Below are 12,143 nucleotides of genomic sequence, written 5' to 3'. Positions count from 1 at the left end.
GGGGTTCCAAAGATACCATCGCCGCCCCCTGAGGAGCGCAAGTGCTACCGATGCAACCAAATGGGACACCGGATGCGAAACTGTCCCGAATACCTTGCTGAGATCAAGATGAAGAGAGCCAATGGTGAAGGCTCTTCTCGAGGTATTTCCATATACGTTATTGAACTTTTCAATGTCTCTAGAAACACATGGGTATTTGATACCAGATGTGGTTACCACATCGTTAATGTCTTGCAGGATCCTGAGAAGTGGAGGAAACTGAATAAAGGCAGCATGGAACTCATCGTTGGAGATGAGAAGAGAGTACCAGTTCTGGCAACTAGAGTATTTCATTTTACTTGTTCATCTGACCTAGTTTTTCATTTGAATAATTGTTTGTATGCTACTGGTTTGACCAGAAAAATCGTTTCAGTTTCGTTGTTGTTTGAACAAGGTTTTAAGTACGTTTTCAATGGCATGGCTATTTCCACTTACTTAAATGATATATTTTATTTTGAGGCTAAACCTCGAAATGGTATTTATGAGATATAGGTTCAAACTAATAATAACGTATATAATCTTTCAAAACGTATCAGATCTGGCATCAACGATACATTTCTGGCAGTGCAAACTTGGCCACATAAGCAAGGCAAGAGTTAAAGACTCCAATCCGAAGGGATTCTTGAATCCACAGGACCGGACTCTTTTGACGATTGTGAATCTTGCTTAGCTGGCAAACTCGCCAAAGACTCCTTCACTCATAAAAGTGAACGAGCAAGAGATCTGTTGGGACTCATACATACTGATGTATGTAGACCCTTCAGAACCATGTCTAGAAACCATGAAAGATACTTTGTTTCTTTTATTGACGATTACAGTCGATATGCTTATGTGTATCTTATGAAACACAAGCATGAAACTTTTGAAATGTTCAAAGAGTTTCAAAATGAAGTGGAAAACCAACTTGGTAAAACCATTAAGATACTTCGATCAGATCGAGGTGGAAAGTATCTCAGCTCAGAGTTCATCAATCATCTAAAAGAGTGTGGAATTATTTCACAGCTCACTCCACCTGGCACACCCCAACATAATGCCGTGAGCGAGAGGAGGAATCGAACTTTGCTAAACATGGTTCGATCAATGATGTGTAGAACTAACTTGCCTCACTCCTTTTGGACTTTCGTCCTTATAACCGCCTCCCGCCTTAGTCAAATACTACAACCAAAGCGGTTATTACTTCATTCATCATGATACAAATATGATTTCTATCAAGAGGAAAGACCACTTACTTGAGAAAGAATTTCTCGATCGTGGAAATGGAGATTATTTTGTCGATCTTGAAGAAATTCAAGAACCACAAACAACTGCTGAGGAAGCTGGAGTGTCTGATCAACAAGTTGTTGTTGCTGATACATCAGACATGAACACGAGCGTTCGTAGAAGTACTAGGTCTCTCGCACCCAATCCTAGATACCTATGGCATCTGGATGGTCCGGAAGTCTTATTAGTAGCCTAGTCTGGTGACGAAGCTACTAACTACATATCTGCAATCTTGGATCCGGAATCTGAGAAATGGCGACATGCCATGAACGCCGAGATGCAATCTATTCATGGCAATCAAGTCTGGAACTTGATTTAGCTACCCCTCGAAGGTCGGGCAATAGGGAGCAAGTGGATTTTCAAACAAGCATCTCGTAGCTGGAATCTACATTTTGATCAAAGAATTTGATTTTATCAAAAATGAAGATGAGCCTTGTGTTTACATAAAGGCTACTGGGGGCACTATATCATTCCTCATCTTGTATGTGGATGATATAATAATCATTGGAAACAACATTCCTATGCTTAAGGGAGTTAAGGACTGGTTGGAATGTTGTCTTGCAATGAAAGATCTTGGAGAAGCCGCATATATTCTGGGAATAGAAGATCTACCGAGGTAGATCTAAGTGACTTCTAGGGCTAAGTCATAGTACATACATAAGCAAAGTCATGACACACTTCTCAATGGAAAACTCCAAAATAGGAGTCGTTCCATTTCTAAAGGAACCGTTTTAGCAAATCGCAATTTCCGGCAACAGACATTGAGACAAAGCACATGCAAGCAATTCCATATGCTTCAACGATTGGCTCTGTCATGTACGCTATATTATGCACTAGACTTGACGTCTCGTAAGTGTGTTTGGAGGAGTGGAAGAGGATCTCACTGTAAGGTGTTACACTGACGCTAACTTCCAGAATGACCGAGATGTATCTCTCTCATAATCTGCTTGGATGAAGAAATTCATAGCCAACCTCGATCTAGTTCCAAGTTTAGGAAAAGGATCGACGTAATATGTGATAACACATGTGCTATTGCTCAAGCCAAAGAACCCAATTATCATCACATGGCCAAGCACATTTTTAGTTCCACTATGTACGAGTAATACTGGAACGAGGTGACATCATAATAAGCAAAGTAGACACAGATCAAAATCTGGCTGACTCGTTCACTAAGCCGATGACTCAGGACAAGCATGATCAGCATAGAGATGCTATCGGGCTTAGACTTTCTAGTGACTTATTTTGATTTAGTATTTGGATGTATGAACGTTTAATCAGTTGTACTTCTGTGTTCACTTTTGATTTAATGGTTAAATGCAAACATTGAATAATACAACTGTGTTCATTTTAATACGTTTAATCCATGAATATTGTATTCTAAATTATCCGTAATCGGTCAGACTCGTGGGAACAATTCTGAATTAAGACTATTCTGACTTTGGACTCAAGCAGTTGACTTCCAAACTCAGACCTCATTATGAATGACGTTGGATGTAACTCGCATCAAATCATCTTCATGGATCTTGATCATAAGATGTTTTGATAATAGTATGCTCATTTAGTATCCTAAGACCTGAGATACATATTAGAACTTTCGTTTATCGAGGAATATTCTTTGATCATGTCAACCGCTGTTGCGTAACTGCCAGCCATAAAGGCATTGATTGGGAATGTTCTGGAGTTCAGTGGGAGTTGTATGTAGTCAAGATGGGATTCTGTACTCTTACATTAAAATGTAACAGTTAGACATATTGGCGCCCTCGTTGATTCAAACTGGTAAAGTGTGAGGCCTCACCCAAACTTACTGTGTTTGATCGGACCACTTTGACTCTATATCGAGAGCTACAATAATTGAACACTATATGAGATTGATTTGATCCATGTCTCATTGTTCAATTGATGTCTTATACAGAAAGGATAGATGACAATGATTATTATAAATTCATTATCTTGCAATAAGGTATTCCAAGATACTTTGGTTATGGATTTAAAAATGTCATATTTGGTTGGGGACAGCTATGTGTAGCTAGAATGCCTCTAGCTGTTAGCGTTGTGATACTTGACCCAAATCCGTCCAAGTGGGAGACTGTTAGATTTTGTGGTCGGTTCGGGTCAAGTCAACGCGGACCGACCCGAATATGACCCGGTATGAGTTACACAGGGGGTAACGAAATATAAACCCACTTAAATGTTATCTGGGCCCGACACAATCAATTAGATAGACAGGATGATGGACAACGCTTTGTTTTGTTAATTGGGCTCAAGCCCAATTGGTTTAATTTGATTAAACCCTAATAATAATACTATATATAGTATAAGATGTTATTATTAGAGATAACCCTTACAAACACAAAAACCCTAGCTGCCACCACAATCCGGCGCCGAATTCCGGCAGTCGTTTTTCCGGCGACCAATTCCGGCCACCGGAATTTTGTTCATATCATCCTCTCCGGCTGCTCAGTTGCATACCACCACCATAGTCCCTTGTTTAACTACTGGTGCTGCTTCCTGCCTTTCTCCAGCCGTCTATAGATTCACTCCGGCCAGCCCGCAATTTCGGCGAACCTTTTTCGGCGAGTTTCAAGCGATTCTGGCTAATCGCGTTTTTCCGGTGAGCCAGATTCCGGAGACCTACTGCGACTACAAGCTGCCACCTTTGTTCTCTGCCACACTCCGCCGTCCGCCGCCGCCGTCTGTTGCACAGTCTCCGTCTTCAGCCGCTGTCAACCGCCGCCGCCGCCACTAAGTTGCCGGAGTAGTTGGATCTTCATTGTGTCGATTACTAGCACTTTTCGTTAGCCCTCGGTGTCTTCCCAGTTTCGATAACCGAGGTATATCGATAAACTAATCTATGGTTGTTATATTATATGTTTAATCGTACTCGTTTAACGTTGTAATCGGATCCAGTTTTTGGGTTTCATTTTTGGTTCGTTTAATCGTTTATTTATCCGCTGCGTTTTACATAGTTCGTTTATAAGTTTGTATATTAATATTGATTAATATCTATTAAACGAAATTATTAACTAAACGGGTTTGAAATTACTTGACCGTTTTCGTTCCGAACCACCGTTGAAACCCAACAGGTGGCGCCTTGTTCTTCCGCGGGCGCGCATGCATGGCAGCGGAGGGTGATTCGTCAGAAAGTGCCAACAGCCCGCGGTGGAGCTGAATCGAAGAAGGAGGCGGAGTCTATCAGTCCAGCACGTTGTAAAAGACATCCTGGATGACAAGACAATTGAATCTGGGACCCACATATCATGTATTGTCCCCTTCTGTGTGACAAAATTGCATAGGAAATGGAACAACTCCCACCATTTTTTTTCTTTCTTTTTATTTTAAGTAGCATATCTGAAAGCTCCGATTTTTTCCGGATGAGATTTCTGAACCGGATCTTGGCTGTATTGCCGTAAAAAATACAGATCTCGCACCGTGAGAATTTTTGGCCACCAAAATTAAATAGATCCGGATGTCATAGTCAGATCTAGTTAAAACCATCACAGATCTGGAGGTTTACCGTCCGAATCTGGTAGGTTTTTTGAAAAATTTTCAAATCTGAAAGGATTTTTTTTATTTATTTCACCCTCTTATTCTTCCAAAACACAGATCTAGAAGTCAAAGAGAGAGAGTCAAAGATGAGGTTCGTTTTCGTGTCCCACGGATGGCGCCAATGAAGAAACACAAATCCACCCCTCAAGGTCTAACACATTAGTTTGAGGGTAATGGTTAAGTATTCCCCACGATGGGTTATTGAAGGAACATGAGATCTCACCCCTCCTGGGTCAGATGGATGTTCTCTTTGGGTTATATCGTGTCCCACGGATGGCGCTAATGAAGAAACATAAAACCACCCCTCAAGGTCTAACACGTTAGTCCGAGGGTAATGGTTAAGTATTCCCCACGATGGGTTATTGAAGGAACATGAGATCTCACCCCTCCTGGGTCAGATGGATGTTCTCTTTGGTTTTGGTACACATGTGAACCCGCATCTCGATCTTCTTCTCCAGTTGCTCGAGACCTGCCATGGAAAGACCGAGGGGAGGTGGAGGTGACTGCTATGAGTAAACTCTTTTTTACAGACACAAAAATATTGATGGAGGCCAAGAGAGTCCAAGAGAGGATCCTTTCAAATGAGATATGAAGGTCCTTTATATAGGAGACTCATGGCAACCATCATGAACCCTAACTTTAATGGGCCAAGCCCGGTTAGGGGTTACCTCCATAACCCCCCGGCTCATTGGGCCTTAGTTAGTAACCAAATAATAACATAATAAATATAACATCTGTAATAAGTATATGGTCGTACCGGAGGTTTGGGACCCTACCTCTACAATTACAAATCATTTTTTCATATGCATCTTGACCTGTTCACGGATTCGAATCCCGCTCTTGTCAGTCTTTTCTTTTATGTTTTGTTATATTGTTAGTATATAATCTTGTTGCACTTGAAGCCTTCTATGCCCAAGTTGATTATTTTAGGTCAATATGTTTTTAACGACTCAACAATTCTGAGCCCATATGGTAACCGGAACACAACCTGACCTCACCTAAACCATACGGTTTCAAAAACAGAATTTTTGGTTTTGAGCTCAAAAGAGACCCATGTGTAACCCTAACACCCTGTTTCGATGGGCCCGCTTCATAAAACTGGTACTACTTCATAACATTCTTAGTTATACCACTTTTGACATCATATTTCTTTTTTTTTTTGTCTTTCGAACCTCCATGATTTTTTCTTTTGCAACAATGGAAGAGTACATAATATAACCAACACGGTTGGTTGTGGAGCCCACAACAATGGATGGAAGAAGAGTGCATAAGAATAAGATAAGCCTCATGACTAGGCTCGAGCTAGCCTCATTATAGGGTTTGATTCAAAATAGTGGTTTTAGACATTAAAAAATATCAAACCATACAAGAGTTGAGCAAAATTATAAAAGTCATACCGGTCTATATACTTATGATGTTTTGCATATAGAATCTCTTGCTTCCCTCAATGAAATGAAAGACTTGGATTCTCTTAATATCTTACAAGTGGTGACAACATGGTGTTGCATTGCATGACCATTAGTTGGAGATGCAAGTCATCTATCTAAAGTTGTAAGTTGTAACCACTATAATGCATATCTTTTGAAATATATCTTTATACTTACGTTACTCCTGTACTAGCTATAGCTTTCACCATGAATGTAAATTGTGATTTGAAGTATCTTTTTCACTTAAGATTTATATTCACTTTCTTGATTTTTGTTAGTTATCAACTGCAGTCATCTTGTCTTCGTTTTCGAGTTGTTACTTCCACTACTGCGTTATCAAACTCGAATAATAAAACAGTAAGCGATATCCACAATATTTATTATTGTTATTATAGTAAATAATTATCTTGCATATCCATGCTTCAAATGCTTTCAGTCTGGCCCTTATGGTTGTCCTTCTCTAATCTTTTTTTATGATGATAAAATCTTTGCTTCTCTGGATTAAAATTTGACATTATTTTCTTTGATTGATACGTTGAGAATTTCCAATTCAACCACCAAGGTAAACAATAACATGCAACTCTTCCAAATGCAACAAACAAGACAAAAATAATACTCTGTTGGGTTCGTATAGAGGTGTACAAAACCGGTTTTTATTCCCAAACCGAACCGGTTTGGTCAAAACCCGGTCAAAACCAGTTTGACCCAAACGGAACCGATTTAGGAGCAAGAGATGTCGACCTGGTCCAACTCGGTTCGGTTTAGAACCGGTTTTAAAACTGGTTTGGTTGTTCAAAAGAGGAACCGGTACCCAAACCGGCGATTTGGGTCGGTTCATGAACCGGTTTGGGTGAAACCGGTTTGCTTGTCAAACCGGTTCGGGTCGGTTTGCCATGAACCGGTCTCAAACCAGTTTTTTTGCACACCTCTAGATTCGTAGGCCCGGTTTATTATTTGAGATCAAAAGAGGAGATGAGTGCGGGCAGTTGTGCCCATGCCCAACCCAATTTAGATTTATTGTTTAACAAGATACAAACTCTAGATTAGTCTCTATTTATATCAAATTATGTACTTATAATTGTTAGCCACTCAATAAAGAATACATAGTTGTCACCTGCGGATGTAGGTCAGAACCACATTAAATCCTCATGTTATCGATTGCTTCCGTTTTTGTGTTTAGTTTCGTTGTGATAATCCTAATACACTACAAAAAAGCTGGGGCACCACCGACACCATATATTCACCAGCTGAGCAACAGTTTTTTCTCTTGAAAAAACCCACTTCTAGACACCATGTTATAACAAAAAGAATTTGAATCCGAAGATTAAATCTCTTAAAAAATCACACGCTCTACCACTATGGTCTCGATTCATCAACCAGACATTGATTTCTGTCTTTTTAGGAATCAAGAATACAGTGGTACGAGCCTATAGAACAGATTCTGTTCAAGTAAGGTTGTGTTGTTCTACCTCTGTGTGCCGATTATAAACAAACTTTGGTTTTCAATTCCGGACGATGTGGGAGGAAACATACACAAACTGGCCCAACATCATACTTACTACCTTTTAACTTCTAAGTTTACTAAAGGGAAATTATACACAGATGAAAAAACAAACAAAAACTATTAACGCTTTATTTTACTTAGACAAAATAAAAATATAATATAATTTACTTATTTATTTATTTGAACAACAAAACAAAGAAAAATAAATTAATTTCCCTCTGGTTTTTATGTTCCTGCTTTTTATTCTTATAATGAGTTTACGTATCAGTAACTACAGGTAATGGCTCCAAAATTCCATTCGAGGCACTCTTAAACAAAATACAATACAATAAAAACTCGATAAATTAATACTCAATTATTTAATAAACTCTCTAAGATAATATTTTTTGTCGGTCTCGACTCGGGGATCGGGTGTTAAATTAATAATTCACTAAAATTATAAGATAATACATTTTAGATAATTTCTTTAGACCCCATATAAAATATAAATTAATAATTCCTTATATATAGCATATTACATGAATGATTTATGAAGGTTTCTTGAAAAATGACTCAATTGTCTTTTGTTTTTTTGTTGAAATCAATTTCCCCTTGAATCTCGTCTCTAATTTTCCTTAGCATGGTAAGAACTTCTGGTGTTGTTTTCTCATAGCTCAACAAGAAATTGTTCAATGTGATTGCCGCTTTAATAGCTTCATTTCGCGAAGTGATACATTGAACACAAGAGGCATAATAAGGTGGGAGATTGAAGGTTTCTTTCAAATTGGGCCGTTCATTTGATATACATGCATTATATACAATAATTAAGTGGAAGCTTGAAAGGTGTTTGTAAACTAAGTATTCTACTATAAATTAATAAAATATTAATTAATATATAAATTAATAATTATTAATTTATCGATTAATTAATAACTTTTTTAAATAATAAATTTTGGTGGTCCCAAGTGTATTATTTTATAGAGTTTCTGTTGTTTACTCACGAAAAGATCAAACGTATTTGAAACGGTATATAATACCTGAGAATCTATTCTATAATAATATTTATCATTATCTAATAATATTATTTATTGTTATAACTATATATTTGACAATTCTTTTCATTGATTAACATGCAAAGGGTTGACAATTCAACCGCTACCGTAAATAATATTGCATCCCACCTGCTACTCTTACTCTTCCAAATGAAACAAACAAAACAACAATAACACTCTATTTTTTGTGAATTCAAAATAAAATATTGTAAAAAGCCTTGATGTAACATGTTTATGTTGGAGAGAAACAATTGTCACACGAAGACAAGAGATTACTCAAAATTATTTTATTAACTTCACAACACCTTCACATTATTAATTCATACTTATAGTACTAGAAACCTGCATACAAAAAGACTTGACATAAATGAAATCATAAAACAAAATAACTACCGGAAATTGAAAGGAAAAAAACTTAAAACTTTTCATTAACCCACAATAAAGATTAGACCTTTTAATCACCCCTTAATCTTTGTTTGTGTCTGTCATGTCCACCAACCCAAGTAGGGTCCGCAATTCTTCAAACATAACCTTTGGCAATGCTTTTGTCAACAGGTCCGCCTTTTGTAACTCACCACTAATATGCTCGACGTGAACAACTCCCCTTTCAACACATTCTGATATAAAATGGAATCGAGTATTTATGTGTTTAGTTCTTCCATGAAAAACTGAGTTCTTCATAAGAGTTATAGCCAAGTTGTTGTCTACACATAGCAAAACTGGTTTTTCTTTGTCTTTTGTTAATTCACTCAACAAATCTTTTAACCAAATTGTCTGTTGAGCTGCTGCAGCTGCTGCCATGAACTCCGGTTCACAAGATGAAAGAGCAACGATCTTTTGTTTCTGAGAATTCCATGAGATTAAGGCATTGCCACAATAAAACACCATACTAGTTGTGCTTTGTCCATTACTTGGATTTGATGCATGACTACTATCACTATAGCAAACAAGATCATTTCCGCCATCACGTCCATATCGAATGCCCATGTTAAATGTACCTTTTACATACCTTAGTATGTGCTTCACCAAATTTAAGTGTGTGACTTTTGGCTCCAGCATAAAACGGCTAGCCATCTCGACCGAGTAAGACAAGTCCGGTCGGGTGTGTAGTAAATACTGTAAGCTACCAACAATGCGCCTATAATTAGTTCCATCCGCCGTCTCTCCTTCATCATTTTATTCACTTGCAAACATGGTTCCATAGGGTCTTGAGGAGTTGCAGTCAAGCATGCATGCACCCTTCAATATATTTTTAGCATAGCTTAATTGCTTTAGTGTGATTTCCCCCATTTTGTTGACATACTTCAATACCTAGTTAATACGTGAGAAATCCCAAGTCACTCATGCTAAACTCACCCATCATTTGACACTTAAACTTGTCAATTTCACTTTGCTTGTTCCAGTAACAATGAGATCATCTACATAAACCCCAACTATGATTAAAGACAATTTACTTGATCTCTTGTACATGACATGTTCTTTCTGGCAACGACTAAACCCCAAATTCTTCAAAGTTTTATCCAAATGTTCATTCCATGCTCTAGGCGCTTGTCGAAGCCTAAAAATCCCCCTTTTCAAACGGTATACCTTTTGTTCATTACCAATCACTTTAACACCGTCGGGTTGTTTCACGTATACCATCTCCTTTAGTTTACCATTAGACATGCAATATTGACATCCAAGTGGTGCACCACCCAACCAAATTTTGCTGCTAAAGCGAGTATTAAACTAACCGTTTCAAGCCTTGATACGGGAGCAAATACTTTTTTCAAAATCAACACCTTGTTCTTGTGTGTACCATTTTGCCACCAATGTCGCTTTTATGCTTGGTCACTTTACCATCTGCATTGCGTTTCACCTTAAATACCCACTTTAAGCCAACGACCTTCGCATCGGGATGTAAATCGCATACTCCCAAGTTTTATTTTCTTCAATTTAAAATCGGTTCAACCTTCATAGCATCTTGCCAAACTTTAAAGTTATTTGCTTCTTTAAAGTCTGTTGGTTCACCATCATATTTCAGCATGTCTTCTTGTAACATTAAAAAATTACCATATTTCTTGGGCTTAATTGATGTTGACCGTCTAAGTGGTATTTGTTCAAGATGTTATTCAAATTGTTCACCTTCGTCTCCTGAGCTTTCGTTGGTTTCATCATTCAGTGGGCTTATGGGTTGTGAGTCAACCTCTTGATTTGGGCCTACATCGGGCCTAATTCAGATTCTGGAAAGTGTAGTTGATGGGCTCAGATTTTCAGCATCATGGTGGACAATAAATTCAGTCCATTCCAACATGTTCCCAATCTCTAACATCTGCGAGTGTAAAGACCAATCAAACGGTTTAGTCTCTACAAACACTACATCTCTGCTAACCCATATTCTTTCTTTTCTGGATCAAATAGTCGATAAGCCTTTGTTCCAGATTCGGTTCCCATGTAGACAACCAATCTACTTCTATTGTCAAGCTTACCAAAGTGAACTAAGGGAATTTTCATGTGAGCGGAACAACCGAAAACCCTTAAATGTGAAATATTAGGCTTTCGTCCCTTCCATGCTTTGTACGGTTTAATTCCTTTGTAGGTACTCGATTTAAGATGAACACCGAATGCCTAACGTTTTCTCCCCACATGATTTGGCGTACGTTCATCGCCTTCATAATGATTCGAGTTGTATTTAGATCTGTACGATTTCGACGTTCTACGCACTATTTTGTTGTGGTGTGTAAGGCGCCATAAACATACGTTTAATTCCCGTTTGATAAAAAAAATTCATGAACAAGTTGTTTAGGAATTCTCCACCATGATCGCTTCTCAAGCACGTGATCTTCAAAGAACTTTCAAGCTCTACCTCCTTCTTAAACTTAATAAAAACAGTTAGAGCATAATTTTTATTTTTTAAAGTATAAACCCACATGAATCTTGATAAGTCATAAACAAGTAACATAAAATAATGATTACCACCCATCGTTGGTGGAGAAATTGGTCCACATATATTCGTGTGGAGTAATTCAAGAGGATTCGTTGCTCGATAATTTGCTTGTGATGGGAATGGATTTCTACTCTGTTTTCCCACTAAGCATGCATCGCATACCTTCGATTCATATGACAAGTGAGGCAAACCTCTAGCCATGTTAGAGCTACTCAACCTATTCATATCCTTGAAGTTCAAATGACCAAGTCTTGTATGTCAATGGTAACCATGGTCATTAATTGAATTAAGTGTACATACCGGTGAACTGATCTTTAACTAGATATTGTAGCAGGGCCGGCCTTGAGGCATGGCAGGGTAGTTGACGGCCACAGGCCCGACACCTCGCTAGGCTCGAAAATTTACTTTTT

At 38.1% G+C, this 12,143-nt stretch overlaps 1 non-coding gene across 1 annotated transcript; it reads right to left on the bottom strand.

Moving 5' to 3' along the window:
* Positions 1–7,516: 7,516 nt before the first annotated feature.
* On the bottom strand, positions 7,517–7,731 carry LOC143542842 (small nucleolar RNA U3). The gene has a single exon (XR_013136965.1). It is a non-coding gene; the product is annotated as a small nucleolar RNA U3 (small nucleolar RNA).
* Positions 7,732–12,143: the final 4,412 nt, after the last annotated feature.

Source organism: Bidens hawaiensis, unplaced genomic scaffold, assembly GCF_021521415.1.
Source record: "Bidens hawaiensis isolate Kalapana, Puna unplaced genomic scaffold, B.hawaiensis_p1.1 tig00012998_1, whole genome shotgun sequence".
Lineage (NCBI taxonomy): Eukaryota > Viridiplantae > Streptophyta > Magnoliopsida > Asterales > Asteraceae > Bidens > Bidens hawaiensis.
This window is presented reverse-complemented; position numbering and strand designations above follow the sequence as displayed.